The 14,797-nt window shown below is 44.1% G+C and overlaps 1 protein-coding gene across 3 annotated transcripts in view; it reads left to right on the forward strand.

Annotated features, from left to right (window-relative positions):
• Positions 1-12,644: 12,644 nt before the first annotated feature.
• Positions 12,645-14,797, forward strand: part of HECW2 (HECT, C2 and WW domain containing E3 ubiquitin protein ligase 2) — a 1,462,881-nt gene continuing 1,460,728 nt past the window's right edge. Inside the window, exon 1 of one of the 3 annotated variants that reach the window (XM_069225854.1) lies at positions 12,645-13,350. The gene's annotated coding sequence lies outside the window, so the exon portion shown is untranslated. The remainder of the gene's footprint in view (positions 13,351-14,797) is intronic. The other 2 variants (XM_069225856.1, XM_069225859.1) reach the window with 2 other exon arrangements.

Genomic DNA, 14,797 nt, shown 5'->3' on the forward strand with positions numbered 1-14,797 from the left:
AAAAAATCTCTGGATCCAGTCTGGCACCTGGGAAAATGTTAAGGTAAGGAATCTGCAACTAGAATATGTCTCTCCCATATATATATATATATATATATATATATATAGTTACCGATATGGCATAACGAGGAGAAATATCTATTCTTTATTTCTCCTTGTTACTTACTCTTTACCAGTGTGCTGCATTCTGTGATTCTGCCCTCAGGAATCGGCCTCGAAGAATAGTTTTGGAGCATGCAGCACAGCGCAGTAAGTTCAGCTCCCTTGCTGCTGCATTGTGTGCATGAACATTTAGCAAATGTGGCCCTAAGTATTTACAAAGTGTGAGACTACTATTTTGGATGCGTTGCATCGCATAACAAAAATATCTCATCCCCTATATCGTACACCACTATATCAGCATGGTAAGCTGATTTAAACGAGTTAAGAATACTAAACTCATACTTAGCTATTGATACTTACCTTGACAATTCAGTGGTGGACAGTGATGCAGTACTTTGGTAGGTCAGTAGGGACATATAGCCACTTGCAATAATCTAGTAGGAGCACTTGGTAGAAATCAGAGTGCAGCTCAACTAAGGGAGGCCCTACTTGCCAGCCAGTCCGCAAAGGTCACAACGAATGCATGCGGACCAAGGACTGCTCATGTGATGACCAGACAACAGTATTTGGGGGGGGGAGAAGTGCTCTGCTTCACTGTTCTTCCTTGCCCGCTAAGTGACAAGGATACCTTCTAATTTTCATCAGATCCTAACTTCCTGTTGGCAATCTTTGCAGGTCACGCACCCGCACACTAGTGGGGCTGCCAAAATGTTGATTTAAACAGCAAGTCGTTCACATATACTCTAAGCACTGCAGTGCTGTATCACCCACGGCACCTTTAAGTGCAGCTCCTACATTTGTTTTATCATTTTGATTTGCTTTTATATATTTCTAGAGCAGAGGTCTTCAAACTGGGGGGCGGGCCCCCCTAGGAGGGCCTCAAGTGATCCGGGGGGCGCCAAACTCTGGCCAAAAGAAATATTATGCAAATAACATGCCTTTGTTTTAAGAAGAAGCATGTTATTGCAGTTTTAAAAAGGTAACAGTACTTAACTGCAATGTTTAAATAGGTTTAGACCTATTTAAATATTGCCATATTTCTAAAATAATTGTGAAAAATTCTGAGGGGGGGGCGGCATTAAAAAGTTTGAAGACCACTGTTCTAGAGTGTGCCGTTGCCACAATGTGTGCCCCGGTCCTGGCCTGAAAGGCTGTCCCAGCAGATATAGAACTATAGGCTGGCTGTGAGCAGCCACGTTTGCAGCTTTTTGTAAAACCGCAGGGGGTTAGTTTGATCGTGGATGTATAAAGAGACAACACGTTCCCGGCTTTAGCTGTGATAACAGTAAAAGAATATCTGATTAAAAGGGATTTTCTTATTTTAGAGCAATGAGTAGGTGTGGTGATAGCGATCACTGAATCCTTTTGAGGGCCCTCTTGAAAATGTGCTTTTCCGGGGCTCAAACATATGCTATCAAAAATGGCCTATTTAGCACTGAGTGGGTGGGGTTCATCACCTAGCCCAAGACGAGCTTGGGAGAGTTTTGATCGCGGACGACCAGAGATGATGTAGGCTAGAACTCCCAGGTGTATCAGCAGCAGTAATCCAGATTATGCAGCCTGAGCGCTACCCGAGAACTCTGAAAGAGATGATCTTTGTCAGCATCCTCGGCAATAAAACATAAATTGATGCTAATCTGTTGATTGGTGGCTCCCATGCATGTGTATGTTCAATAATAGCGCCAGTGTCTGAGGGGGCTCCTGTCATATTTACACAAGGATTTTTTGTGGGTTTCACGGAACATTTTCGAATAGTAATTTCTTTCGTCGAAGAGAGTATTCTGCATGTAGCTGTGGTAGACAATTACATATTCCAACCTCACTTGCAAACGAGTATATACATCCCGTCTGCCTCCAGGTCGCGCGGGTGACTTTACCTCGAAAGCGCGTGCTCCTTTAATCCCTGTGCCCACACCTGATTTATGCCTGCTCTGCCATATTGAGCCCTGAAAGCCTAACGCTGCTCCATCGCCCAGCTGACCTTGTAATCACCGACAATTGACTGTGCAACCAATGTTATTTCAAAATGTGCAAGGTTCTAACAACCCAAATGCTGAGCTGCTGGGATCTCCCGAGGCACGAGAACGGAAATGATCGCTGTATCAGCTCAGTGAGAGTAAACCTTACTGATCTGGCATTTACAGTAGTCTGATTCATTCTGTCACTTTAGAACAGCTTGCTCAGTCATCTATTGATTTCAGATAAAGCCATATGGCCACATTTAGAAGCAGACGAGTTTGTGCATATTCCCCTTAATTATATTCCGCGTGATATACATGCATTAATTTTGCAATAAGGTACCTCGCTGAGCTACTGCACCTGATGATGAAGTCTTCGTACGTTTTGAGCAGCTCAAAAGTGAGCATTGCCACTGAGCTCATGCAGAATGTAACCCTCCGCAGGGAGATCAAATGAGTGTGATAGAGCGTTCCGTACTAATAATTTACCTGTATTTGGACGCTCTTTAGGCCGATGAATCTTTTGGATAAGTGGGACTCTCCTTACTCTATATCGGTCAATTTAATCAAATCAATAATCAATAACGAACATAAGCAATGCCCTGATCAACATAACACTTAACAATTAATCCAGAATACATTTCGGCGAACCCTGACCTTTCAGTCAGGAATAACCACACCAGTTTATTCAAAGTTAGTGAATTTATTTCCCTATATTAACAAAGCTAGCACAATATATATGTGTCTCAACACCAAATGATAAACATAAATGAACATTAATAGCTGTCCATAACGACGGAACAAGTGCAATCTATGCAGCATTTGAATAACAAGGCATTCGATAATAGCAATGCAAATCACTAATACTATAATCTGTAATGAACTAATTGCATACATTTAGTCAGCATAACAAGGTCTCAAATTGCATCGTGCAACAAAAAGAATCCTCATCTAACCTCAAATTAGCATCGGCATGTGGGGCTTCATGCGAAACAATTTAGCAACATTAATTTGGAAAACTCCTAACTAGGGCTCTTATCAAAATCAGCAGTTGGTTACCTAAAAGAAACACAATGTAATTTTACAATTTTCCTTTCATATTTACCAATTACGATCAGCATACAAGGAAGTCTTCGTCTCACAGGTACCGATTCTCGATCAGCATGGGACGGGGCAAAGGGGCAAGGTGGACGGGGCAATTGCCTCACGGCGGCAAGGTAAAACTACTACTTCATGCAAAGGGCATTTCAAAGTTAAAGTCTCTAGGGCAAGAATCATTTAAAGTCTCTTTCTCTCGATTAGAGAAAGCATCAGAGTCTCTTTCAAAATGGCGTCGCAGCAAGGTGGGCCATAATAGCTACAGAATGGCGCAATGTCGGGCAATGGCTAATTTCTTCTCGTGCACCTGGTTTTTATAGACAACAGTTCAAATCCAGTAGGGTCTTCCATTGGAGGGTTCATAGGTTGGCTTCAAATTGTCCAATCAAAAACAACAGTTCTCAAGCTTTTACTTAAGCATACATTATCCTTGGAGATGGGTACGCAAGTTGCAACATTTTATACCAATTAACTCACTTTCAGAGCTTCCATTGTCCGCACCTGCAGATTGACCTTGGAGTAAAGAGAGAAGTATGCCAGGCTGGCACGAAACCTTAAGATAAGCATGTGAACGATCTCAGTGGAAAAGTACAGCTTCAAGCAAAAATACACGTTTATTAGCACATTGGAAAAATACGAACATCTAAATCGTGAGACCAGGCAACTAGGCCGAAGCCTGCACTAAAGTAATGCTAAGCTAAAACATTTCAAACAAGCAAATCATAGCACACGTTTACGATTATGTCGGATTAGTGCACTTCTAATACATCACGTTATATAAAGCACGCTTATAAATGTTGGCAAACTACTCTAAGGGCACATTTTGTCCCCGTACAATCTTTATTAGTTCGGTTAAAGTCACACATGATTATTTCTCTCTACGTTTATGCGCTAATAAATGTAGAACCTTCATTTCTGCTTCATCAAGTGCCAGTGAGCTGGGTCGTAGTAACACCTTCCTGTGCCTCGCTACTCCTCCACATGCCTGTTGGAGCCATCGCTAATGTGCACTCACCAGTGCAGTTAATAGGGCCAGCAGACCACCTGTATTCATTAGACCAATGCTGACCAGTGGTGGATGCATTTCCTAATATTTAATGCAGTGGTGGAATGGTTGAGCCTGGGAACAAAGCAGAACACATACGCAGCAAGCTAAAAGTACATTTTATAGGGATAAACTTAGGTCTTTCAGTGGCTCCAAAATGTTATATGGTTCAAGTGCTTTAATTGGGCCGCAACCCCCCCATAGCCCTTAAATGTGTCTAATTTGATATCTGCTCCACTGAATTGGATGTTTCACTTGAGGCACAGCTTCTTCGGCCTAATTGGTCTTACAGTTGCCTAAAATAGGGCGCACCCAGAAATTACCTCCAAATCCTGTTTTGGGCATTATACCTTGTCCCTCCTGAAGATGACCCTTGTATCCTTTTAGGATGAAACGTAGTCAATGATATCCAAATGAACCACCCCTTGACTGATTCCTAAATGTGTTGAAATTGTCTTACTTTTTCAGTATAACCAAAGACTCGTTTTACTTTAGAGATATGCTTGTTATTTTTGTTCACACTGTTTTTGTTATTTTGTTGTCACTGAACTGATCACCAACCACGTTTTTTCACTCATAATCTTTGCTGTTATTTTTCTTCTTGATTTGTTTTCCTCTGTATTGATAGCGTGCATGAAAAAATAATTATCCTCAGTGTATTGTGACTCAATATGATTCTTCTGCTATAAATTACGACATTAACTGGTCTATGTATCATTAGTAAAAAGAAATAATAATAATTAATAATGAACCCTTGTTCTGATGTATTTCCTCACTCCAGGTTCCTGGGTAAAATCCAGACTATTCCATTGTTGAAGTATACTGTATTCATTAAATAGTTGACATGTTGATTGCCCAGAAGTTCATACCTGCGAATGTCCAGAAGTTCACATCTGTGGGTATATGAGGCAGTTAGTGGGAACAAGTGCTATTAGGTGCTGTGACTGTCACAATCCTCTACATTTTCCTTATCTTCGCGGGTCAGCAACTCCCTCATTAGCCACATTTTACTGTTTTTTAAGAGCCTGTCCCAAGTAAGCTCCCCTTAGGTGCAGTTAATGGCCAATGGCCTGTCCATTCATTTTGTTGCCTTTATTAAAAGGCCTTACAACCGACTCCACTGAGTGAGTGAAAGAATTTATAAAGCTCTACAGCTGCCTTGAAGGGTGTCCCGGCGCTACCTGTACTATGGTATAACAGCGTGATAGCTTAATTAGGGTGTAGTGAACAGCCTAGTTTTCAGTTTCCTGAAGTGAGTATCATTATTGTTGTGCCAGAAAGCAGGAGAGAAGTTGTTCCTTGTCCTTGCTGATAAGTAGAAGACACTAGCGAGTCTAACCCTAGGAAGGTTAAACAGATTATCCTCAGCTGATCTGAAAATTCTAGATGGATTGTAATGTTGAAGCCTAGTCATAAGGAATTTGCGGGCAGTGTTGCAAAATGCTCGACGGGACAGTGCCAATGATTTAAAAAAAAAAAAAAAAAAGTGCTTTTGGACTGAATACCAGTGAAGCTTTTCAGATGATGAAAATCTGAGAGGTGTCGACGTCTTTTAAGAATCAACCAGCCATCGCATTCTGCACCATCTGCAATCGATTGACCAAATGTTTGGGTAGGCCAAGGTCCAGGCTGTTGCAGTAGTCCAGCCTTACGTTGATCAAAGCACCTACTATGATTTTACGAGATTCAACAGATCTAGAAATGTTTATAGTGAGTGCATGAGAGGTAAACAGTTGCCAGCTACTGATAGAATCTGAAGGAGAAAGGACGTATCTCAAACTTGCAGCAAGTTTCTGGCCACCAGTGATGGTGGATAGGAAATTACTAGTCCAACAGGCCATGATTCACTGTACTAGGCGTCGTGTTCACTTCTGAAAGGCAAAACTTCAGTTTTGTCAGAATTGCTTCTTAAGTCAAGCCATTGAGCTTTGACAGTTTCGTGCATTGAAAAGGAGTTCTTACCAGTAAATACTGTATCATCCACCTAGGAGACTACACTGATGGCAAAAGCCTATATCATCGATGCCAAATACACACATTGAATGTGGAATGAAGATGTTAACCTCACTAAAAAAGATAACTTGCAGCAAGTAATTATGTTTATAAAGCAAAATATAGTAAATTATTTATTAAAAACGATATGTTGCTAGCATAACCCAACAATGCTCAACGCTATGGATTCTGGGACAGGTAGTTTCAGATTTTCCATTATAGGTCTGGCCCGCCAAGTCTTAAGAAGTGCCACAGTTGACATTATACCATCTGGCAGCTACAAAGCTGATTAACGTATATAGTCATTTGTTTAGTGGCAGGTTTGTTTTGCCGAAAATGTATTAACATATTTTGCTTATTTTAACAAGTACTTTCGTCTGTTTTCTAGAAAGACCCATGTAGTTTAAAGAAAAACTGATGAACGAATGAAATGACAAAAATAGAAATGTGGTCCCAACAACCATTTGCCATTTTTTATGTGTCATGCGCTGTTATCGTTTAATTATCCAGTTAATAAACGGACAGAAGGACTGCACTCATTTTCTAACTGTGTCCTGGTCGTTTCAGGGAACTGTGCCCTGTTGCTTGAACCAAACTGCATAAAAACTGGACAATGAATGGATTGGTTTTGGCCTTCCCATGAAAGATAATGATTTTCATTTAGAAAGGGAATCGAGGGGGCGCTGGAACTCACCCAGCCCCCACTCACCTACTTCCAGTTCTACTATCTATGCTAACCCTTAAGAGCCGGAAGCTGTACGTGTGATGTGTGTGCCAACTGGTCCCAAGCACAATGTCACTGCTTCTTTAATCAGCAGGGCTATTTTGAACTCGTGCCTGCCTGTCGCCATCTCTTGAAAGTTTCCACTGCCTCTTTTAACAATCTATAATTTTCTTTCTCAGAATGAACCGGTCCACGTTTCTTTGCCGTTCTTAGATGGAATTAACGTGAATACCTATTTGTATTGTCGTTGTTTACAGACCAACGTTGCACAGGAAAAACTGTTCTCTGTCTTAAACCACCTCTCCTAAAGATACCACCACGCTCCAAATTTAACCTATTAAATATTTTCTATTTTAAAAAATTCCGTCTCAATGCAGTCAGTATTTCACCTTGCCCAGTTCTAAACATTCTGCTTATTTAACATAAGCATTTGTTAGAATGCCAAACCCTCACTTTCTAGCTGGACCCAAGTTGGAGGAAGCAAAGACCTGAGAGAAAATAAATTCTTCCATGAAACACACTTTCTCGGACAGAGCCTCAAAACCTAGAACTCCCTCCCAGGCATGACGCTGTTTTAGACCAACCTTAAAAAGCCTACTGGCTACCATCGGACAATGTTTTGTGAAGTTATGTGTGGCTAGTAGAACATTGGAATGTTGCGAGCTCCACTGAAGATAATGGAGCAGCAGCGGTCTGTATAAACTGGTATAGGCCCAACGCTCTCAACATTGCAATGTCCAACTACACAGCATCTGCTTCTCTCTTTCCCCTGCCTCTCCATGGGAAAGTGAAAGGAAGAGCTTGTGAAGCAGGTCACAAAGCAGCTTTCCCCCCTTTCTGTGTAGCCCACAGTGTCACTGGAGAATCGGAAGGAGGGAGAGGGCAATGCTGCTCGGCTCTTGGGCCTACCTGGCTCGGCTGAATGAGGAAAGTAGTATACCCAGAGCCCAGGGAGAACCAGGGGCTGACTTCAGCCTTCTTTCACAGCTATTGTTATTGTTCAAGAGCTGACAGCTGTGGCCCTGCACATGGCTGTCTTCTGTTGAACAATAACAGCAAGAGCTGTAAAACAAAGGCTTTAGAGCCGCAGGGGGTTTCAAACTTCTCAGGCTCCGGAAGTCCTTTGTTTTTAAATTAGGATATTCAGCAGAAAATTCTAGCAGCCTCATAGCCCGCTGCAGCCGGCTATACCGGCCAATAAAAGCTCACTCCCTTGTTAAAGGCCCAATCTGAAAGCGGGGCCTTTAACGCTAGAGCGGGCCTTTAATGACAGGACTAGCCCAGAACGATGGGCTATAAGGCTATATTATATATCTTAGGGAAGCATGATTTGCTTATTAATGCATAGGTAAGGATGTGTCATTAAGGCCAGAACTGCTGACCTTTAAACTGGGGTCCCAGGTTTGAGTGTCAGCACTGACTCAACATCCTGTGATTCTGGCCAAATCAATTAATCGCCCTGTGCCTCAAAAAAAAAAAAAAAAGGACTCTGACCTTGTATAATGCAATTGGTGCTCATCTAAAGCACTCCAATATCTTTGGGTCGAGTTCACACTATATAAAACTGAAAAAAAACATGCAACTATACACTTGTTTCTCTACCTTCCTGTATTGATATATCCCCAGGTTTCTCAAACAACTAGCTCGTGAGCTACTAGTAGCTCTCCAGCTACCCATATGTAGCTCTCCTGTGTGCAGCCCAGCCTATATAGTGGGCTAGCGTTGCATTTTTTTTACATTACTGCTAGGAACCAGGCCTGATGCACTCACTCTGTTGGTAATCTCGCATATGGTGGCCACTAATATAACTTGTCTGATGTGGTCAGTATTAAAACTAATTTTATTTGTAGTTCAGATAATTTTCATTGAAGATAAATAGCTCTAACTATAGAAAAGGTTGGAGACCACTGGTATATCCTGATTGTGTTGTCATTATGGATCTGATAACATGTTTCCTCTGAGGTGTGAAGCTCTGACATCGTTTTACTAGAAATACACAAAATGAATACATAACAACACAGAGTAAAATAAAAGCACGCTACTATTAAGAATTAAATATTCATTATATCACGTTAGATGAGAAGAGATGACTTAAAAAGAATGAAAAAAGAAAACAGGGTCACATGCAGTTACCCTCCATTCTGGAGGGCTATAGGGCATACAGGGCCTACTAGACCCAGGTGTAGAGGTTGAGGTTATTTGGCCCTGGTGTCCTATGGCCCTCCCTACTATAGCTTTGCAAACCTGGGCTAGTACAACCCTTTCCGCTATTGACTGTTGGGGCAGGGAGCAGTCACAGGCTTCTCAAGGATGTAGTGAGGGGGTGTTTGAGCTCAGCACTCAAAAACCAGCGCAGTAGTCTTAATGTCCAGCCAAATGCTGGTCTTTACATGCAAGAAGGCACTTTAATCCTGTGGGTGCAGCAAATACTACTCAGTTCAATGATGATACAAGTTAGTGAATGTCTACGATACCCCTGTAGGTGCAATATACATCCCGATTCCTCTCTCTCCTAGGTATTACCCCCTAGTACTATGTTTCCTTCTAGTGAGTTGGAGTAGCATGAATCATGCCCATGTGCGGTTTTGTTCCTGCCTATAGTGATATGCGCTCAGTTTTTGCGATCCATGTGATAGGCCTTTACGAGTCCTCTCTGGCTGTTTTACTTTAGGGATGGCTTTCCCAGGCACCCAGCCATGGTTGGGGTGAACCAGCAAGTCCTACTGAAGAATTTGATCTCTCCACAGGCCATGTCAAACAGATCAGCATGACTGTCCAGCCACGACTGGAGATGGCAAGTGGCCAGGGCATGGTGCAGTGGCAAGTTTTGGCCCTCTGTGGTGTTCTTCTGCTGATGTAGCTCCACCTGGGCCTAAACAGATATGCCCTAAAATCCGGCGGTAGCAGTCTCAGAGGGTACTGTCCAGATGGCAGGTACAGCCCCAGTTGTGCTGATACCAATCATGCAGTCTCAGCTCTCATCTGGGCCAGCATCAAACATGCAGTTTCAGCCTCATTCAGGCAAACATAAAACATGCATTTGCATCCCAGCTCACAGCAAGCAGGCAGTTGCAGCCTTCTTCTGAGCTGACAGCAAACAAGCAGTTACAGCCCTGACTGAAGCAACAAGTTGCACCCATGGCTCCTGCTGGGAACGAAGACGAGAGACAGAGGAACACAGCAACAGTGTCTTCCCTAGTTTGCTCTCAAGTAGTCCACCCTTCCTGGATGTCCCACAGCCAACGGGTATGCACTGGGCTTCACTACAGCTGAAAAGTCTCTCCTCCTCCAGGGTCAGACAGACTCCTCCCAACTCTCAGCAGGCAGGTAGGCTTCTAGGTGCTTTGGAGAAGGTCCTGAGTTTCTCCAGTAGTAAGTCCACACTTTAGGTGAGGTCCGCTCACTTCTGGGCAATTGGCTGTCAGGTAGACCGCAGCCCTGGTTGCATAAGTCCTTTGAATACTATGTGGCTAACCCCTTTTCTTCATTATAGAGGACTGGAAAAGTAGGGTGGGCTGTGTCTAAGGAGTGTGTGAAATTTGCATAATTTGATTTTGCATAATTACCTGAAATTTCAGCAAAATGATGTGTAATTACACAGCATGCAAACCATCATTTTGTGCTGTATTTTAGAGCAAAGTGCACTCTTATGTCAATTTTTGATCCGAGGATGAATTTTGTGCTAAAATATAGTGCAAAAAAACAAAGGCACCACAAACAGCAGTTGCTCACATGCTGTTTTTCCTGTGCATTCACAATATGTTTCTACAGCAAAGATGGGACTTTTGCTTACCTAGGAACGGTTAAATTGCTGAAGTTACGCAAATTACACTGGTGTAATTTAAATTTCTCCAAGGCCTAGTTGGGCCTAGCTCTTGTACATAACTTCTAGAAAGGAAATGTGGATCTACTATCCTAACTGTAGAAATGGGTTGGTGTGGTTCTCCTTTCAAGTGTCCTCCGCTGGTCCCATTACGACTTTCCCACTAGGCAGACAGTGCACATTTTGAGGGTGCTGGGCAGGGGGACCCCTGGGCATGGGCAGTGCATGGCCCCCTTGCACTTGTTCTCTGCCAGCCTTTTCATGGTGGTGAGACCGCCATGAAAAGGCTGGTTGAGAACAAGATTGTAATCAGCAGGGCAGCGCAGCCCAGGCTGATTACCACCAGGACTGTGCCAGTCAATTGGGATCACTGATCCTGGTGGGGACGGAGGTAGGTTGGTGGGTCTGCCTGCCAGCCTCGTAACGTGACCGTTGGACTGCCACAGCGGTCCGACTGTCACTGCGAGGCTGACGGTCTTTGGAACGCCAGCCTCATAATAAGGCCCTGTGTCTAGAGACCCTCACCGTTCACAGGCTCTACAGTTGCACCCCTCACCGCTACCATACACCAAATGGCAGTATTCAGAAAAAGTAATGACAGCTCCTTGCTAACCATAAGGGCTCATTTAATGTCACAAGGCAATCAGGTCTCCACTTCACTTGCTTTGTGTCTCGGTCTCGTCCGTTACAGGAATTTAGGCAATTCACTTCCACTCTCTGGGAGCACAGTCCTCGCCTTCCAACTTGTGCTAGGCCATTTTAGGGGTTACACTTGCCTACTTTACTTTCACTTATTCACACACTGTGCATGTAAAATCTTGCTCTACATGCTTAACACGCACTTCAGATGTAAGTGCAAGGGTCTTAATATTCACACAGAAGTAGAACTTTACACAGGTGGGCCAGTAAGCTTCAACCCCAGGACACAGATATAAATGTCTGCACACAAATGATTTCTCATAGGCATGGTCTGCTGCCACCACCTCTCTGTGCAGTATACTCACACCAGGGACAGTAGGCCACTGTGAGTACCCAGAGCACGCTTAATACGGACATCCTGGTCACAGAACCTCCCTCACATAGTCCAAATGAGTGAATGAATCCTGAATCTTAGATTAGCCTGTCACCGGGAACAAATTAAAATGTCAGGATACCAGACATACACAGAGTTGGGAACTTAGGGCAGGGGTTCCGCTCGTACGACATACAGGTAGACACTAATGTGGCAATCTACAAACTTGTGGTGAAGTGAATCCAACATACTCTAAATAGTTGTATAGGTTATGATGGATAGGGCAAAGCTTAGGGACACGGGATAGAAAACCAATATGTCACCTAGAAACTAGTAGTAAATAGCATGATGGTTAAGAGCTGTGCTTGTGATCTAAAAACAGGCAGTGAAATAATGGCTTTAAATGCCTTAGAAGACAGTTAGCCATATCAAATAAAGTGAGCACTGGAAGCCGTAAGTTAAAGCACATACCTGCCACAGTTTTGATGAGCAGCACTATTTTACCACATTAGACATAGGTAAATGTTCTTATAGCACGTTACCACCTCCAGAATCAGGTTTTCAGAATATGGTGGTAAAAGGTTTTTGTAACAACAGCTGCCTTAATTTACCATCCAAGGACGCGAATTAGCGCCAGTCAAAAATAGAAATCTTTTTATAGCACTTCACTCCAAGCCTGAGCAACTTGAAGTGGTATTGCATGGGCAGACAAAGTAAACATAACCAATGCTCGGTGTCTAATCAGAAGCCTACGCGGTGGCCAATGGTGGATCGGTTCACATCTCTATGTTTGCGGAGACCTGGCTAGCTGTTTGCAAGTCGGTGATGCCCTCACTGCCAAAGTAGGTGGGGTGTGCGTGTGGGGCTGTGCTGCGAGACACGCGCACAGCACATCGCAGGCAGCGAGCACGTGGTGTGTGGTACCTCGGGACATCCCTCCTCTGCGGGGAAAGTAGGCAGGTACTAAGCGCAGCCCGGCTGAACATGACAGCTGCTTGGTTGCAGCCAACCACATTCATCTGTAGGAAGAACCACGCAGAGGGGAGGGGGCAGCTTTTGTTATTCCATTTCCAACCAGAGGAAGCACGGATTGGACTCCAGCATGTGACGCTCTTTATAGGATTCGATTTGGGGCTAGGTGTGATTTCTGCTTCTGTGTAAGCATCCATGTCATCTTCCCACGAACAGCATCAGCTTTCAAAGAAAATGAAGAGGAAAAAACGTGTTTAAAAACGAAATGCTCTAGGATTTAAACCATCAGCTTCTGCTGCGTGGCGTAAAACACATCTCTTTTAAATCAAGGTGCGGGCCGGGGCAGCGCATCTGCAGGTGAATGCATTGGAGCAGGCGTGTTTGTAAACACCGCAGAGGTCCTTGCACGCCATGGCAATAAACTCGGCCACTGGAGAGGTGTGAAGCCGCAGATCCCGGCATGGGGTGCTCTGCTGTCCCGCCGGGTCACGGGAGGACACGCGCATCCCGTCCAAAGGATTATTGAAAGATTCACAGCCCTCTGCCACAAGAGCATCCGAGGACAGCTGGGGATCCTTGCACACAGCTGGGCGTTGGGGAGAGGGGCGTCGTTGCAGCATACTGGTGAGTGCTCCGCGGGATGCTGTGTGTGGGGTTTCCGCCCTTATTCCTTTATGAACCTCTCGGGACACTGGCGGTGTCGTGTTTGGCTCTGTAACTGCGGTGTGGTGCTGTGGTGTGGCTTGCTGCTAATTATTCGCGGGGGTCTGGGTTCCAGTGAAGGCCCATGGGTCGCAGATTCCAAATGTTCTCCCATTAGCCTGGGCGTTTGCAGGCGGAGGTGCCGCCTGCTTTTGCCCTGTGTGGGCTGCGCACGATGCGCGCCCGTGCTGGTCCCGTCTGGTCACGTACATGGGATGTCATCCCCTCATGTGCGCTCTCCGGTCGCGGCAGCTACAACCTTCTATCTTCCACAACTTGCAAATACGCCTGTTCACACGAACAGCACGTTTTGTAAGCCGCCAAGTAACGGGGAGGAATGCCATGCGCACTTACAACTGTAAAGAGCTCTCAATGGATCTCCGCACTCTGAAACTATCACCTTTGCCATTCATTTAGATTAAATAAATTAGCTTCCAGTGAACCAATGCACACGTTTCAGTCGCAGTGGATTTAATGACAAGGGAGCTTCGTCTGTAACCCAAGAGCTTTTCAACGAGAGTTATGTTCTGTGTCTGCGGCCCAGGTTAGGCTTTTTTGTTACTTCCATTAGCTGCAGGGCTCTGCACCCCCCCTAAGTGGTCTTCTTGGATGTGGCATTGACCTTCTTCAAGTGCCTCTTGTAAATCGACGGCAAATACACTACTGCGATGGATCACAGACTATTATTCAGGTTTCCTTCATAGGCTGGGGTCTTAGACGTCATACACGAAAATGACAGGGGTAGCGGAAGTGACATCACATACCCTTTGACCTTAATGAGATCATAGGAAGTGACATCATATGACCTTTGATCCGCATTTTTCAAGAAAGGAGTGTCATATGATCTAAACATCACACTTGCACTCTATTGCACCCCCTAACACTCATTCTATCATTGACTCATTTGAATTCACTCTTAATCTCACTAATTCTTACTCATAATTACTGACACTCAGACCCAAGTTTACTAACGTTTTGCACTGTGAATGTGTCACTTTTGTGTTAGGGTAGGATTTACTATCCATAGTACTGCACTATTCACTGCTTAGCGTTAATTTGTGTCAAGTGGGCTTTCCATGGGTAGTACGTGGGATCTGTCATGCACACACCAATGGGTTTGAACTAAAATCCCTATCCACAGACATTGGAATTTGTGGCAAAATCTCACCACTCCTCGAGGCAGGTATAATGAGGAGAAATGTTTTCCAGCTCTGCACTTGTGCTGAATTTTACCACACACATACAAAATGGAATAAGCCTTAAAGCATAGTTTTGATACTGGAAGAAAATCCTTCCACCAGTACAAGACCTATGCTTCAGAGAACACTAACACTGCTGCAGTATGGCTCCCAAAAGTGCAAAAGTGCAC

This window comes from Pleurodeles waltl, chromosome 3_1 (assembly GCF_031143425.1).
Source record: "Pleurodeles waltl isolate 20211129_DDA chromosome 3_1, aPleWal1.hap1.20221129, whole genome shotgun sequence".
NCBI lineage: Eukaryota > Metazoa > Chordata > Amphibia > Caudata > Salamandridae > Pleurodeles > Pleurodeles waltl.